We start from the raw sequence: 15360 nt of genomic DNA, 5'->3' as shown, positions 1-15360 counted from the left end.
TGCGAGTTTGTGAGTTATACCACGGAGTCAGGCACCTCTGATTTAAGGCTCTCTTTTTCAGAGGAGTTACAGCATCCAAAGTTGTCTTCAATGAGGATGTAAAACTATTGACGAGATACTCTATCTCACTCACAGAGTTTAGGTAGCTACTCTGCACTGTGTTGGTATATGGCATTAGAGAACATAAAGAAGGAATCATATCCTTAAACCTAGTTACAGCGCTTTCTGAAAGACTTCTAGTGTAATGAAACTTATTCCCCACTGCTGGGTAGTCCATCAGAGTAAATGTAAATGTTATTAAGAAATGATCAGACAGAAGGGAGTTTTCAGGGAATACTGTTAAGTCTTCAAGTTCCATACCATAAGTCTGAACAAGATCTAAGATATGATTAAAGTGGTGGGTGGACTCATTTACATTTTGAGCAAAGCCAGTTGAGTCTAATAATAGATTAAATGCAGTGTTGAGGCTGTCATTCTCAGCATCTGTGTGGATGTTAAAATGGCCCACTATAATTATCTTATCTGAGCTAAGCAGTAAGTCAGACAAAAGGTCTGAAAATTCACAGAGAAACTCACAGTAACGACCAGATGGACGATAGATAATAAATAAAATTGTTTTTTGGGACTTCCAATTTGGATGGACAAGACTAAGAGTCAAGCTTTCAAATGAATTAAAGCTCTGTCTGGGTTTTGGATTAATTAATAAAATGGAATGGAAGATTGCTGCTAATCCTCCGCCTCGGCCCGTGCTACGAGCGTTCTGGCAGTTAGTGTGACTCGGGGGTGTTGACTCATTTAAACTAACATATTCATCCTGCTGTAACCAGGTTTCTATAAGGCAGAATAAATCAATATGTTGATCAATTATTATATCATTTACTAACAGGGACTTAGAAGAGAGAGACCTAATGTTTAATAGACCACATTTAACTGTTTTAGTCTGTGGTGCAGTTGAAGGTGCTATATTATTTTTTCTTTTTGAATTTTTATGCTTAAATAGATTTTTGCTGGTTATTGGTGGTCTGGGAGCAGGCACCGTCTCTACAGGGATGGGGTAATCAATTTTCAATCATTTTTTTTATATATATATAGCGCCAAATCACAACAAACAGTTGCCCCAAGGCGCTTTATATTGTAAGGCAAGGCCATACAATAATTATGTAAAACCCCAACGGTCAAAACGACCCCCTGTGAGCAAGCACTTGGCTACAGTGGGAAGGAAAAACTCCCTTTTAACAGGAAGAAACCTCCAGCAGAACCAGGCTCAGGGAGGGGCAGTCTTCTGCTGGGACTGGTTGGGGCTGAGGGAGAGAACCAGGAAAAAGACATGCTGTGGAGGGGAGCAGAGATCGATCACTAATGATTAAATGCAGAGTGGTGCATACAGAGCAAAAAGAGAAAGAAACAGTGCATCATGGGAACCCCCCAGCAGTCTACGTCTATAGCAGCATAACTAAGGGATGGTTCAGGGTCACCTGATCCAGCCCTAACTATAAGCTTTAGCAAAAAGGAAAGTTTTAAGCCTAATCTTAAAAGTAGAGAGGGTGTCTGTCTCCCTGATCTGAATTGGGAGCTGGTTCCACAGGAGAGGAGCCTGAAAGCTGAAGGCTCTGCCTCCCATTCTACTCTTACAAACCCTAGGAACTACAGGTAAGCCTGCAGTCTGAGAGCGAAGCGCTCTATTGGGGTGATATGGTACTACGAGGTCCCTAAGATAAGATGGGACCTGATTATTCAAAACCTTATAAGTAAGAAGAAGAATTTTAAATTCTATTCTAGAATTAACAGGAAGCCAATGAAGAGAGGCCAATATGGGTGAGATATGCTCTCTCCTTCTAGTCCCCGTCAGTACTCTAGCTGCAGCATTTTGAATTAACTGAAGGCTTTTTAGGGAACTTTTAGGACAACCTGATAATAATGAATTACAATAGTCCAACCTAGAGGAAATAAATGCATGAATTAGTTTTTCAGCATCACTCTGAGACAAGACCTTTCTGATTTTAGAGATATTGCGTAAATGCAAAAAAGCTGTCCTACATATTTGTTTAATATGCGCTTTGAATGACATATCCTGATCAAAAATGACTCCAAGATTTCTCACAGTATTACTAGAGGTCAGGGTAATGCCATCCAGAGTAAGGATCTGGTTAGACACCATGTTTCTAAGATTTGTGGGGCCAAGTACAGTAACTTCAGTTTTATCTGAGTTTAAAAGCAGGAAATTAGAGGTCATCCATGTCTTTGTCTGTAAGACAATCCTGCAGTTTAGCTAATTGGTGTGTGTCCTCTGGCTTCATGGATAGATAAAGCTGGGTATCATCTGCGTAACAATGAAAATTTAAGCAATACCATCTAATAATACTGCCTAAGGGAAGCATGTATAAAGTGAAAAAAATTGGTCCTAGCACAGAACCTTGTGGAACTCCATAATTAACTTTAGTCTGTGAAGAAGATTCCCCATTTACATGAACAAATTGTAATCTATTAGACAAATGTGATTCAAACCACCGCAGCGCAGTGCCTTTAATACCTATGGCATGCTCTAATCTCTGTAATAAAATTTTATGGTCAACAGTATCAAAAGCAGCACTGAGGTCTAACAGAACAAGCACAGAGATGAGTCCACTGTCCGATGCCATAAGAAGATCATTTGTAACCTTCACTAATGCTGTTTCTGTACTATGATGAATTCTAAAACCTGACTGAAACTCTTCAAATAGACCATTCCTCTGCAGATGATAAGTTAGCTGTTTTACAACTACCCTTTCAAGAATTTTTGAGAGAAAAGGAAGGTTGGAGATTGGCCTATAGTTAGCTAAGATAGCTGGGTCAAGTGATGGCTTTTTAAGTAATGGTTTAATTACTGCCACCTTAAAAGCCTGTGGTACATAGCCAACTAACAAAGATAGATTGATCATATTTAAGATCGAAGCATTAAATAATGGTAGGGCTTCCTTGAGCAGCCTGGTAGGAATGGGGTCTAATAAACATGTTGATGGTTTGGATGAAGTAACTAATGAAAATAACTCAGACAGAACAATCGGAGAGAAAGAGTCTAAGCAAATACCGGCATCACTGAAAGCAGCCAAAGATAACGATACGTCTTTGGGATGGTTATGAGTAATTTTTTCTCTAATAGTTAAAATTTTGTTAGCAAAGAAAGTCATGAAGTCATTACTAGTTAAAGTTAATGGAATACTGAGCTCAATAGAGCTCTGACTCTTTGTCAGCCTGGCTACAGTGCTGAAAAGAAACCTGGGGTTGTTCTTATTTTCTTCAATTAGTGATGAGTAGAAAGATGTCCTAGCTTTACGGAGGGCTTTTTTATAGAGCAACAGACTCTTTTTCCAGGCTAAGTGAAGATCTTCTAAATTAGTGAGACGCCATTTCCTCTCCAACTTACGGGTTATCTGCTTTAAACTACGAGTTTGTGAGTTATACCACAGAGTCAGGCACTTCTGATTTAAAGCTCTCTTTTTTAGAGGAGCTACAGCATCCAAAGTTGTCTTCAATGAGGATGTAAAACTATTGACGAGATACTCTATCTCACTTACAGAGTTTAGGTAGCTACTCTGCACTGTGTTGGTATATGGCATTAGAGAACATAAAGAAGGAATCATATCCTTAAACCTAGTTACAGCGCTTTCTGAAAGACTTCTAGTGTAATGAAACTTATTCCCCACTGCTGGGTAGTCCATCAGAGTAAATGTAAATGTTATTAAGAAATTATCAGACAGAAGGGAGTTTTCAGGGAATACTGTTAAGTCTTCTATTTCCATACCATAAGTCAGAACAAGATCTAAGATATGATTAAAGTGGTGGGTGGACTCATTTACTTTTTGAGCAAAGCCAATAGAGTCTAATAATAGATTAAATGCAGTGTTGAGGCTGTCATTCTCAGCATCTGTGTGGATGTTAAAATCGCCTACTATAATTATCTTATCTGAGCTAAGCACTAAGTCAGACAAAAGGTCTGAAAATTCACAGAGAAACTCACAGTAACGACCAGGTGGACGATAGATAATAACAAATAAAACTGGTTTTTGGGACTTCCAATTTGGATGGACAAGACTAAGAGTCAAGCTTTCAAATGAATTAAAGCTCTGTCTGGGTTTTGATTAATTAATAAGCTGGAATGGAAGATTGCTGCTAATCCTCCGCCCCGGCCCATGCTACGAGCATTCTGACAGTTAGTGTGACTCGGGGGTGTTGACTCATTTAAACTAACATATTCATCCTGCTGTAACCAGGTTTCTGTAAGGCAGAATAAATCAATATGTTGATCAATTATTATATCATTTACCAACAGGGACTTAGAAGAGAGAGACCTAATGTTTAATAGACCACATTTAACTGTTTTAGTCTGGTGCAGTTGAAGGTGCTATATTATTTTTTCTTTTTGAATTTTTATGCTTAAATAGATTTTTGCTGGTTATTGGTAGTCTGGGAGCAGGCACCGTCTCCAGGGGGATGGGGTAATGAGGGGATGGCAGGGGGAGAGAAGCTGCAGAGAGGTGTGTAAGACTACAACTCTGCTTCCTGGTCCCAACCCTGGATAGTCACGGTTTGGAGGATTTAAGAAAATTGGCCAGATTTCTAGAAATGAGAGCTGCTCCATCCAAAGTGGGATGGATGCCGTCTCTCCTAACAAGACCAGGTTTTCCCCAGAAGCTTTGCCAATTATCTATGAAGCCCACCTCATTTTTTGGACACCACTCAGACAGCCAGCAACTCAAGGAGAACATGCGGCTAAACATGTCACTCCCGGTCCGATTGGGGAGGGGCCCACAGAAAACTACAGAGTCCGACATTGTTTTTGCAAAGTTACACACCGATTTAATGTTAATTTTAGTGACCTCCGATTGGCGTAACCGGGTGTCATTACTGCCGACGTGAATTACAATCTTACCAAATTTACGCTTAGCCTTAGCCAGCAGTTTCAAATTTCCTTCAATGTCGCCTGCTCTGGCCCCCGGAAGACAATTGACTATGGTTGCTGGTGTCACTAACTTCACATTTCGCAAAACAGAGTCGCCAATAACCAGAGTTTGATCCTCGGCGGGTGTGTCGTCGAGTGGGGAAAAACGGTTAGAGATGTGAACGGGTTGGCGGTGTACACGGGGCTTCTGTTTAGGGCTACGCTTCCTCCTCACAGTCACCCAGTCGGCCTGCTTTCCCGGCTGCTCGGGATCTGCCAGGGGGGAACTAACGGCGGCTAAGCTACCTTGGTCCGCACCGACTACAGGGGCCTGGCTAGCTGTAGAATTTTCCACGGTGCGGAGCCGAGTCTCCAATTCGCCCAGCCTGGCCTCCAAAGCTACGAATAAGCTACACTTATTACAAGTACCATTACTGCTAAAGGAGGCCGAGGAATAACTAAACATTTCACACCCAGAGCAGAAAAGTGCGGGAGAGACAGGAGAAGCCGCCATGCTAAATCGGCTAAGAGCTAGTAGCTACGCTAAGCTAGCGGATTCCTAAAAACACGCAAAGTGAATAATGTGTAAATAATTTAGAGGTGATTCAGCAGTAGTTAAGGCACGTAAAGATTACACTGGGAAACAAATCGTAATCTAGATAACTAGATCAATGTAACTGCGCAGATTAAACAGCTAACAGATACAGAAAAACACCGCTGTGCTCCGGAACAGGAAGTGATACAATACCGCAGTGAGAGCCAACCACCAGTAGAGGCAAGTAGAGGTAATGAGGGGATGGCAGGGGGAGAGAAGCTGCAGAGAGGTGTGTAAGACTACAACTCTGCTTCCTGGTCCCAACCCTGGATAGTCACGGTTTGGAGGATTTAAGAAAATTGGCCAGATTTCTAGAAATGAAAGCTGCTCCATCCAAAGTGGGATGGATGCTGTCTCTCCTACAAGACCAGGTTTTCCCCAGAAGCTTTGCCAGTTATCTATGAATTTAAGAACACTATCATTTGATGTGATCAGTCATCCAAAATTAAATGTGTCTACAGGTACCAGAACCATCTCAAAACATCAGGTTACAGTATGAGAAGTACAGAGCTACAAAGTACAAAGCTACAAACGTTTATTTACATGGGGGAAGAGTTTCACTTCCCTTGAGGTTAGGGTTAAGGAATTGGGCACCGTTAGTCTACGGTGGGCGCTAAAGATGTAAAATATGACATCTATGATGCAATACTTCGACTTCCGTGGACAGCCCTCCCCTGTCCCAATCAGAAACATGGCACTGAGACATGAGAGGTGCCGCAAGAAGAAGACTTGACTTATTCAAGAAGACTTGAGGCTGTAATTGCTGCCAAAGTTGCATCAACAAAGTATTGAGCAAAGGGTGTAAATACATGTGATTTCTTAGTATTTTATTTTTAACAAATTTGCACCAAAAAAAAAAAAAACTTTATGTTGTCATTGTGGGTTGTTGTAAGTAGAATTTTGAGTGAAAAATGAATTCACTTCATTTTGGAATAAGGCTGTAACATAAAATGTGGAAGTGCTGTGAATGCTTTCTGGATGCAGAGTATATTTGCTGTGACTGTGCATTTACACTTTGCAAAGGGGGCTGAAGTGGGAATTATTTTGATTGTTTTTCCCAAAAGTGACCACTATTTCTGGATGCACATCCAGTGTCATAATGAGGCTCCAAACCTGTTTTGGCTGCCTAAGCAAGTGATCTTAAATGTTTAGTGGTAGGGATAGGATTAGAGTAATGGCCTCGGTAAGATTTGTAAAATATATAAAATGTTTGAAAATTTGTACAATGCTTCTGTTCCTGGACCACAGTTTTGCATACTACTGGGAGTTTTGTGCAGTAGTACCATTCCTATATGGTCTAGGTCGCATTTGAGAATAGTTCAGATTGGCAAAATGTGCTGAACCTATCAGCACTGAAACTTCTGACACTGTGAGGACATCTCAGCCACTTCACCTTGGTCAGGATGTTCTCTCTGAACACTTGATGTGTAACTGAGGTATTCTGTTCCTTGAGATAAAACCGCTCTGCATTTCTCACTCATCAAGGTGACATAATTTCTGTGTTCTAACAGGAAAACAGATGTTTGTCTTTGATTTTACGTTTACGGAACACGTGCAAGTGAATCTGACACAGATGACCTCAGCTCTCAAGATTCACATTCTCATGGGAAAATTTGTGTTTCCTCTGTTTAAAAAGAGGGAACTGTTTTCATGTCTAAATATGAAAAGGAGTCATAAATCGTGGGGTCATTCAGAGTTCATCACTTTGACAGAACGTGCCTCTACTCCCAGATATGGGGGAGATAGTTGTTTTTGACAGGAAAGCAGTGACACTCCTTTTTTACAGTGTCAGTGGTCTGCTTCTTATAAGCATGAAGAAAGGGATCTGATGTTAGGTCTATTTTCATCCAACAATTAAAACAGTAGTTCAACATCAGATATCCAAATGCCACTTGGATTTTACTGCCAGAGGTAGAAATTTATTAATGTGGGCCCTTTTTCAAATATTTTCAAAATTTAGCTTTTTAATTTTGGTTAGTTTATATGACTCCAAACATTTGCAGGTAAAAACCCTCAGCACATACCACAAAACACTCTCGAACATAACTAAGGTGTTGTTGAATTCAAATATTTCACTTCAACAGAAAAGCTGAAGGAAGAAGCCAACACATGCATAAAGCTCATGTTGTACAGATTATGCAACAGTTCAATAGAACAATTCTTAAATATTCCTTTGTAGTAAATTATGTACAGAGCAGGGGGCGGGGGGTGGCCAAGCGGTTAGTGTGCTTGGTTTCACCCCTGCCACATTTCTCCATGTAATGTGGAGTTGCATCAGGAAGAACATCCGCCATAAAACTTGTGCCAGTTCAACATGCAGATCCACCTTGGATCTGCTGTGGTGACCCTGAGTGGGGGGGAAAAAAAAACAAGGGACTTACTAGTAAATTATGTACAGGTTTGGACAGTATTAGTGTAAACTCATCACCAAATGAATAAAAATTTGTGAGGAACCAGTGAACTTCTTATTTTGGGCCATGTTGGGATCTTTTAACATCCAGAGTTGTGGGCTGTCAAAATACTTGTGAAGTCTTGTTGCAAATAGTTTAGGCTTGGGGTGGGGGGGGACTAGTGAAAACCCACATCCACATAATTTAAGTTTTGTGGCTGCAGAACCTTCAGATGTGGTTTGAGCCATATGTCAGACAAGAATGGGGGTCAAGGGTCGGGTCCTAAGCCATGGTCTCAGGGGTGGGGATCATCTATTGTGATGTCAGAGAGGTTTGGGGTTAGCTTGAGGTCAAGATCGAAGTAAGAATTTGCATTATGTCATTGCCACGTGACAGTTTCTGGGTTTGTATTCTCTCTTATGCGATACAACCAGGTCCGGATGTACAGCAGTGAATTTGATTTTATTTCACAGTTGTATATATATGTTGGATTACTGAGCAGCATGCTGGCCAAGTGGTTATCACGCTTGTATCCAGAGCAGAAGGGTCCAGTTTCAAGGCCACCCCTGCCCATTCTCTATGTAATGTGGAGTTGTGTCAAGAACAGCATTCGGCGTAAAACTTGTGCCAGATAAACATGCAGGTCCATATTAGATCTGCTGTGGCCACACCGAGTCAAGAAAGTGAGAAGCTGAAGGAACTTACTATACTCAACAAAAATATAAACGCAACACTTTTGGTTTTGCTCCCATTTTGTATGAGATGAACTCAAAGATCTAAAACTTTTTCCACATACACAATATCACCAATTCCCTCAAATATTGTTCACAAACCAGTCGAAATCTGTGATAGTGAGCACTTCTCCTTTGCTGAGATAATCCATCCCACCTCACAGGTGTGCCATATCAAGATGCTGATTAGACACCATGATTAGTGCACAGGTGTGCCTTAGACAGCCCACAATAAAAGGCCACTCTGAAAGGTGCAGTTTTGTTTTATTGGGGGGGGATACCAGTCAGTATCTGGTGTGACCACCATTTGCCTCATGCAGTGCAACACATCTCCTTCGCATCATCCGTGAAGAGAACACCTCTCCAACGTGCCAAATGCCAGCGAATGTGAGCATTTGCCCACTCAAGTCGGTTACGACGACGAACTGGAGCCAGGTCGAGACCCTGATGAGGACTACGAGCATGCAGATGAGCTTCCCTGAGACAGTTTCTGACAGTTTGTGCAGAAATTCTTTGGTTATGCAAACCGATTGTTCCAGCAGCTGTCCAAGTGGCTGGTCTCAGACGATCTTGGAGGTGAACATGCTGGATGTGGAGGTCCTGGGCTGGTGTGGTTACACGTGGTCTGCGGTTGTGAGGCTGGTTGGATGTACAGCCAAATTCTCTGAAACGCCTTTGGAGACGGCTTATGGTAGAGACATGAACATTCAATACACGAGCAACAGCTCTGGTTGACATTCCTGCTGTCAGCATGCCAATTGCACGCTCCCTCAAATCTTGCGACATCTGTGGCATTGTGCTGTGTGATAAAACTGCACCTTTCAGAGTGGCCTTTTATTGTGGGCAGTCTAAGGCACACCTGTACACTAATCATGGTGTCTAATCAGCATCTTGATATGGCACACCTGTGAGGTGGGATGGATTATCTCAGCAAAGGAGAAGTGCTCACTATCACAGATTTAGACTGGTTTGTGAACAATATTTGAGGGAAATGGTGATATTGTGTATGTGGAAAAAGTTTTAGATCTTTGAGTTCATCTCATACAAAATGGGAGCAAAACCAAAAGTGTTGCGTTTATATTTTTGTTGAGTGTATATACATTATCTGTCAGATGTTTTAAAAATCTACAAGATTTCATAAAAACAGTTTGCTGTAGTATTACGAAGGATGGAACATTGTCAGCTTTGAAATACTAGAAGAAAAATTCTTGCTAGAAAAACTAGACTTATTCCAATATTTACAAATGCGAACTTTGCTCAAAAAAAGTTAAAAAACCAAACTGTAACTGGGCCAAGTATAAGATTTTTTTGGAACTGTTCAGAAAAGCATATCATTCAGATACTAGTAGTGATAAAAACTATTTCATACATGTATAAAGCAATAATGAACCTTAGAAGACACACAACCTCATATATTAAACTAAAATGGCAGAAAGAAGCAGGACTAATTATATCTGAGGAGGAATGGACAGCAGTGTGGAGATACCAATGGAAATGCACCAGCTCCCATAACTGGAGGGAGTTTAATTGGAAAAGTTTGATACGGTATTTTATTATACCCCATCAGAAATCTCACTATTGTGGAAGTTCCCCAGTTTGCAGGAGAAACTGCTGAACTCTTAATTGCAAACCATTTCTGGAATTGTCCACTCATTGCAGACTTTTGGAGGGAAATACACAAAGACATTGAAAGATATTTTGAAGTGTGTTACGTGTTGGGCACATGATTACTTCTTATTTTTGTATTATATTTTTTTCTTTTCTGGTTTATTTTTTTGGTTATAAGTATGTTTCTGTTTTTTTTGGTCTATTGATTTTTGTGGGTATTTTTTTTTTTTTGTGGTTTTTGTGGAAACGCCCTCCGTCAGCCTATAAATAGGTTTGTCTGTGGGCACGCTCTCTCTCTCACTTTCTCCAGCTCACTTTGCTCCAGGGTCTGGGCGTGGCTCTTCAGCACACCCAGTTGCCGGCTGTCAGGAAGCAGGCCTCAAGCCTTAGGCTTGAGCTTGTCCTGTGAGTATTTTTTATAGTATGTTTTTGGATTTTTTTCTTCCTTTTGGGCCTGGTGGGACTGGCTGTCCTGTTCTCGCTTTTCTTTTGATTGGGTTTAGGAGTTTTTGCTTTTTGTTAGTTTGGTGTTTGCAGTGGCTTCGATGGCCCTGTATGGGGTTGGCCCACTGCAGCACCTGTTGTTTCTGTTTAGCTGGCCTTCCAGGCCCCAGCTTTCTTTTGTAACTTGTGGCTTTTTTTTTTGGGACACATGGAGGTAAGGGTTTTGTTGTGAAGCCTTAAGAAAGAAGTTTATCTAATTGAAATAACTTAAGAAGAACAAAGAATTCTTTAATAATTAATAAAATTGATTTTTTTTTTTTTACTCTTTTCCTCTGTTGTCTGTGTCTCAATGAATATGTTGTGTCCCTTTAGGGTCGTAACAAGTGTGATATGCCCCGGGAAAGTCAGACCATGTTTTTTGGACTCATACCTGAAGAATAGCTAAAAAAAAAGACAAATACTTAGTGAACATTCTGCTAAAAAGGTCGTAACACAGAAATGGCTATCATAGGAGAGCCTGCTAACAAAAATATAAATAGACATCATATTGGACATTTATGAAATGGAAAGAATAACAGCATCTTTCAACCATAAACTGTATTTTTTTTTTGTCATATTGGATGAAATGGACTAACTACATAATACCTCATAGCCCAGATTTTATTTTCACAAATCTTTGATTTTAGATAGAAGAAAGATCCTCTCCCTTTTTACAAAAAAATCTTTTGTTCTTAACTTTTTGTTTTCTTTTGTATTATACTTTGTATAAACCTAAATATATATATCACTTGAAAATATTTTTTATGTGTGTGACTGCTGAATTGCAATAAAAAATTTAAAACAATGGTTTAATATTCCTAGGGTTTGTAAGAGTAGAATGGGAGGCAGAGCCTTCAGCTTTCAGGCTCCTCTCCTGTGGAACCAGCTCCCAATTCAGATCAGGGAGACAGACACCCTCTCTACTTTTAAGATTAGGCTTAAAACTTTCCTTTTTGCTAAAGCTTATAGTTAGGGCTGGATCAGGTGACCCTGAACCATCCCTTAGTTATGCTGCTATAGACGTAGACTGCTGGGGGGTTCCCATGATGCACTGTTTCTTTCTCTTTTTGCTCTGTATGCACCACTCTGCATTTAATCATTAGTGATCGATCTCTGCTCCCCTCCACAGCATGTCTTTTTCCTGGTTCTCTCCCTCAGCCCCAACCAGTCCCAGCAGAAGACTGCCCCTCCCTGAGCCTGGTTCTGCTGGAGGTTTCTTCCTGTTAAAAGGGAGTTTTTCCTTCCCACTGTAGCCAAGTGCTTGCTCACAGGGGGTCGTTTTGACCGTTGGGGTTTTACATAATTATTGTATGGCCTTGCCTTACAATATAAAGCGCCTTGGGGCAACTGTTTGTTGTGATTTGGCGCTATATAAAAAAATTGATTGAATTGATTAATATGATTATGGTCCTAAGAAAATTAACATATAGTTCTAAAAAGTAGATTTAGTTCCTCAGCAAGACTCCACCCCTTTGCCCCACCCCTATTCATCCATATCCTACACACAGTTTAATATCAGTTCGTATAACTTCTAGAGATTGAAGGACTACTATAACAAGTCATATTAGATCAAATTTATTATGCATTCCCTGTCAACTATTATATATGCCAATACATGAACAAAAAATAGATTTTACCTCATTAAATTTTGGTCTCTTAAATGTTCGGTCATTGGCAGGCAAATCATTTTAGTTAATGATTTTATTGTTACACATAAACTTGATTTTATATTTCTAAATGAAACTTGGTTAGGACAAGACAATAGTGCAACAGTTCTTATTGAGTCGTCTCCTCCAAATTTTAGTTTTATCAATGAGACAAGGGTTCATAAGAAAGGAGGGGGAGTTGCTATTTTATTTAATAATAATATTCTATCTAAGGAAATAAGCTATGGAAAGTTTGAATCTTTTGAATATGTTGCCCTTCAGACTAAATTATTTTTCCATCAAGCAACATTTGTAACTGTTTATAGACCACCCAAATATAATGCAAAGTTTTTGATGAGTTTACTAAGCTATTGTCAATTATATGCATTGATTTTGATTATGTTGTCTTAGTGGGGGATTTCAATATTCACATTGACAGCTTGAATAATGGAAATGCTAAGTCATTCTTAAACATTTTGGACAGTTTTGGTCTCTCTCAGCATGTGACTGAGTCAACACATTCCAAGGGACATATTTTGGATCTCATTTCAAAGGGCCTTAATATTTCCAATGTTATGCTGATTGATACTACCCTTTCTGATCACTATTGTGTTTTATTTAAAACATCTACAATTGTAAACTTCAAAAAAAGTGAAGCTAAAATAATCAGAAAACATTATATTAATGATAATACCAGTGAACTTTTTTCCCAAGTCTTTATACCTGTGTCAGATCTGCCCTCATCCTCTGTTGATGATCTTGTAAATAATTTTAATTCTAGTGTTGAGACAGTAATGGATTCTATTGCTCCAATTAGGACAAAAATATTGTCAGGACACAAAAAAACTCCCTGGCGAAATGCTCCATCAGTTAAAGCTCAAAAAATAAAATGCAGACAAGCAGAGCGCAGATGGCGCAAAACTAATCTCAAAGTTCATTATAACTTGTATAAAGACAGCCGTCAAATTTTTAATCAAGAACTAAAAAAAGTTAGACAATTATTTTTCTCTGATATTATCAGTAGTAACTGTAATAACACTTGCAAATTATTTTCTGTTGTTGAGAGACTAACAAACCCTATTGCATCAATCCCACCAGAATTTCTATCTAAAAAAATCATGCAACGAATTTGCAGCTTTTTTCACAAATAAAATCTTAGAAATAAGACAATCATTAAATACCATCCCCTCTTCAAGCCTTACATTTTTATGTGAACCATCTTTACCAGCCAGGCTTGAGCATTTTAATATTTTAGATTATACAACTTTGAAAGAAATTGTTTTACAGCTAAAATCCACAATTTGTTGCTTTGACATTTTACCATCCCATTTTTTTAAAAATGTTTTTATTAGTATTGCTCCCAGTATATTACAGATTGTTAACTGCTCTCTTAGATTAGGACAATTTCCTCAGGCCTTAAAAATTGCAGTCATAAAACCACTTTTGAAAAAGTCCAACCTGGATGCATCTGTATTAAATAATTATAGACCAATATCAAATCTTCCATTCTTAGGAAACATTATTGAAAAAGCAGTTTTCCAGCAAATTTATTACTTTATGACACAGAATAATATACGAGTATTTAATGTATTTCAATCTGGATTTTGACCTAACCATAATACAGAGACGGTACTTATCAAAGTTCTCAATGACATTCATCTAAATAATGATGCGTCCAAAATCACTGTTTTGGTTTTGTTATACCGCAGCGCAGCCTTTGATACTGTAGATCATAGCATATTGCTTGACAGATTAGAAAAGTGGGTAGGACTCACAGGTACTGTTTTAAATTGGTTCAAATCCTACCTTCAAGACAGGGAGTATTATGTCTCAATTGGTGATTATAAATCAGATAAAACAAGGATAACGTGTGGGGTTCCTCAAGGGTCCATTCTTGGGCCACTTTTGTTTAATGTCTATATGTTGCCCATAGCTAAAATTATGGAACATTACAATATTTTGTATCATACATATGCAGATGATACTTAACTTTATATTTCAGTATCATCCCAAGACATAAGTCCCCTACAATCATTAAATGAATGTATAAGTCATATCAATGAGTGGATGTGTCAGAATTTCCTTCAGCTTAATTCAAATAAGACTGAAGTGATAGTCTTTGGCCCCAAAAATGAAAGGTCAAAGGTTATGACTTACCTTGACTCTATCTCACTAACTGCCACAAACCAAGCCAGAAATCTTGGTGTCATTATTGATTCTGACCTAACATTTGACAATCACTTAAAAGCTATCACTAAGTCTGCTTATTACCATCTAAAAATATAGCACGAATTAAACATCTACTGTCTCAACAAGATATCAGAAAACTTATTCATGCTTTCATTTTTAGCAGGCTTGATTATTGTAATGGTGTTTTCACAGGCCTTAGTAAAAAATCATTGGGACAGCTTCAGCAAATTCAAAACGCTGCAGCAAGAGTTCTTACAAATACCAGAAAATTCGATCACATTCACCAGTCCTCAAAAATTTGCACTGGCTTCCTGTGAGTCATAAGAAAGATTTTAAAATATTATTGTTGGTATATAAAGCGTTAAATGGTCTTGCACCAAAGTATATACTAGATATGTTGATTCCTTGTGCGACGCCCAGAGTCCTCAGGTCATCTGGGACAGGTTTACTGTGTGTCCCTAGAATTCGAACTATACACAGTGAGGCAGCCTTTAGTTTTTATGGTCCTCATTTATGGAACAAATACCTGAACATCTGAGGTCTGCCCAAACAGTTAGTTTATTTAAATCTGGGCTTAAGACATTGTTATTCAATGCTGCCTTTCTATAACTTATTAAATATTGTATTAATTTATACATTTACTTTTATTGTAATTCAAATGTCTTGTTTTTAATGTTCTTAATCCTGTAATGTTAAGGTGTTTTTGTTTTTAATCTTGTGAAGCACTTTGAGTTGCTTTGTGCATGAAAGGTGCTATATAAATAAATTAGCCTTTTTTAAAAAAATCCACAATATTGGT

General features: G+C 38.9%; 1 protein-coding gene across 2 annotated transcripts in view; it reads left to right on the top strand.

Moving 5' to 3' along the window:
- The window catches only part of aptx (aprataxin), a 41168-nt gene that overhangs the window by 4382 nt on the left and 21426 nt on the right, over positions 1-15360 (top strand). The gene's annotated exons all lie outside the window — the stretch shown is intronic.

The sequence above is a fragment of the Thalassophryne amazonica genome, chromosome 15, assembly GCF_902500255.1.
Source record: "Thalassophryne amazonica chromosome 15, fThaAma1.1, whole genome shotgun sequence".
Classification (NCBI taxonomy): Eukaryota; Metazoa; Chordata; class Actinopteri; order Batrachoidiformes; family Batrachoididae; genus Thalassophryne; species Thalassophryne amazonica.
Note: the sequence above shows the minus strand (reverse complement) of the source record. Positions and strands in the feature narration are given on the sequence as shown.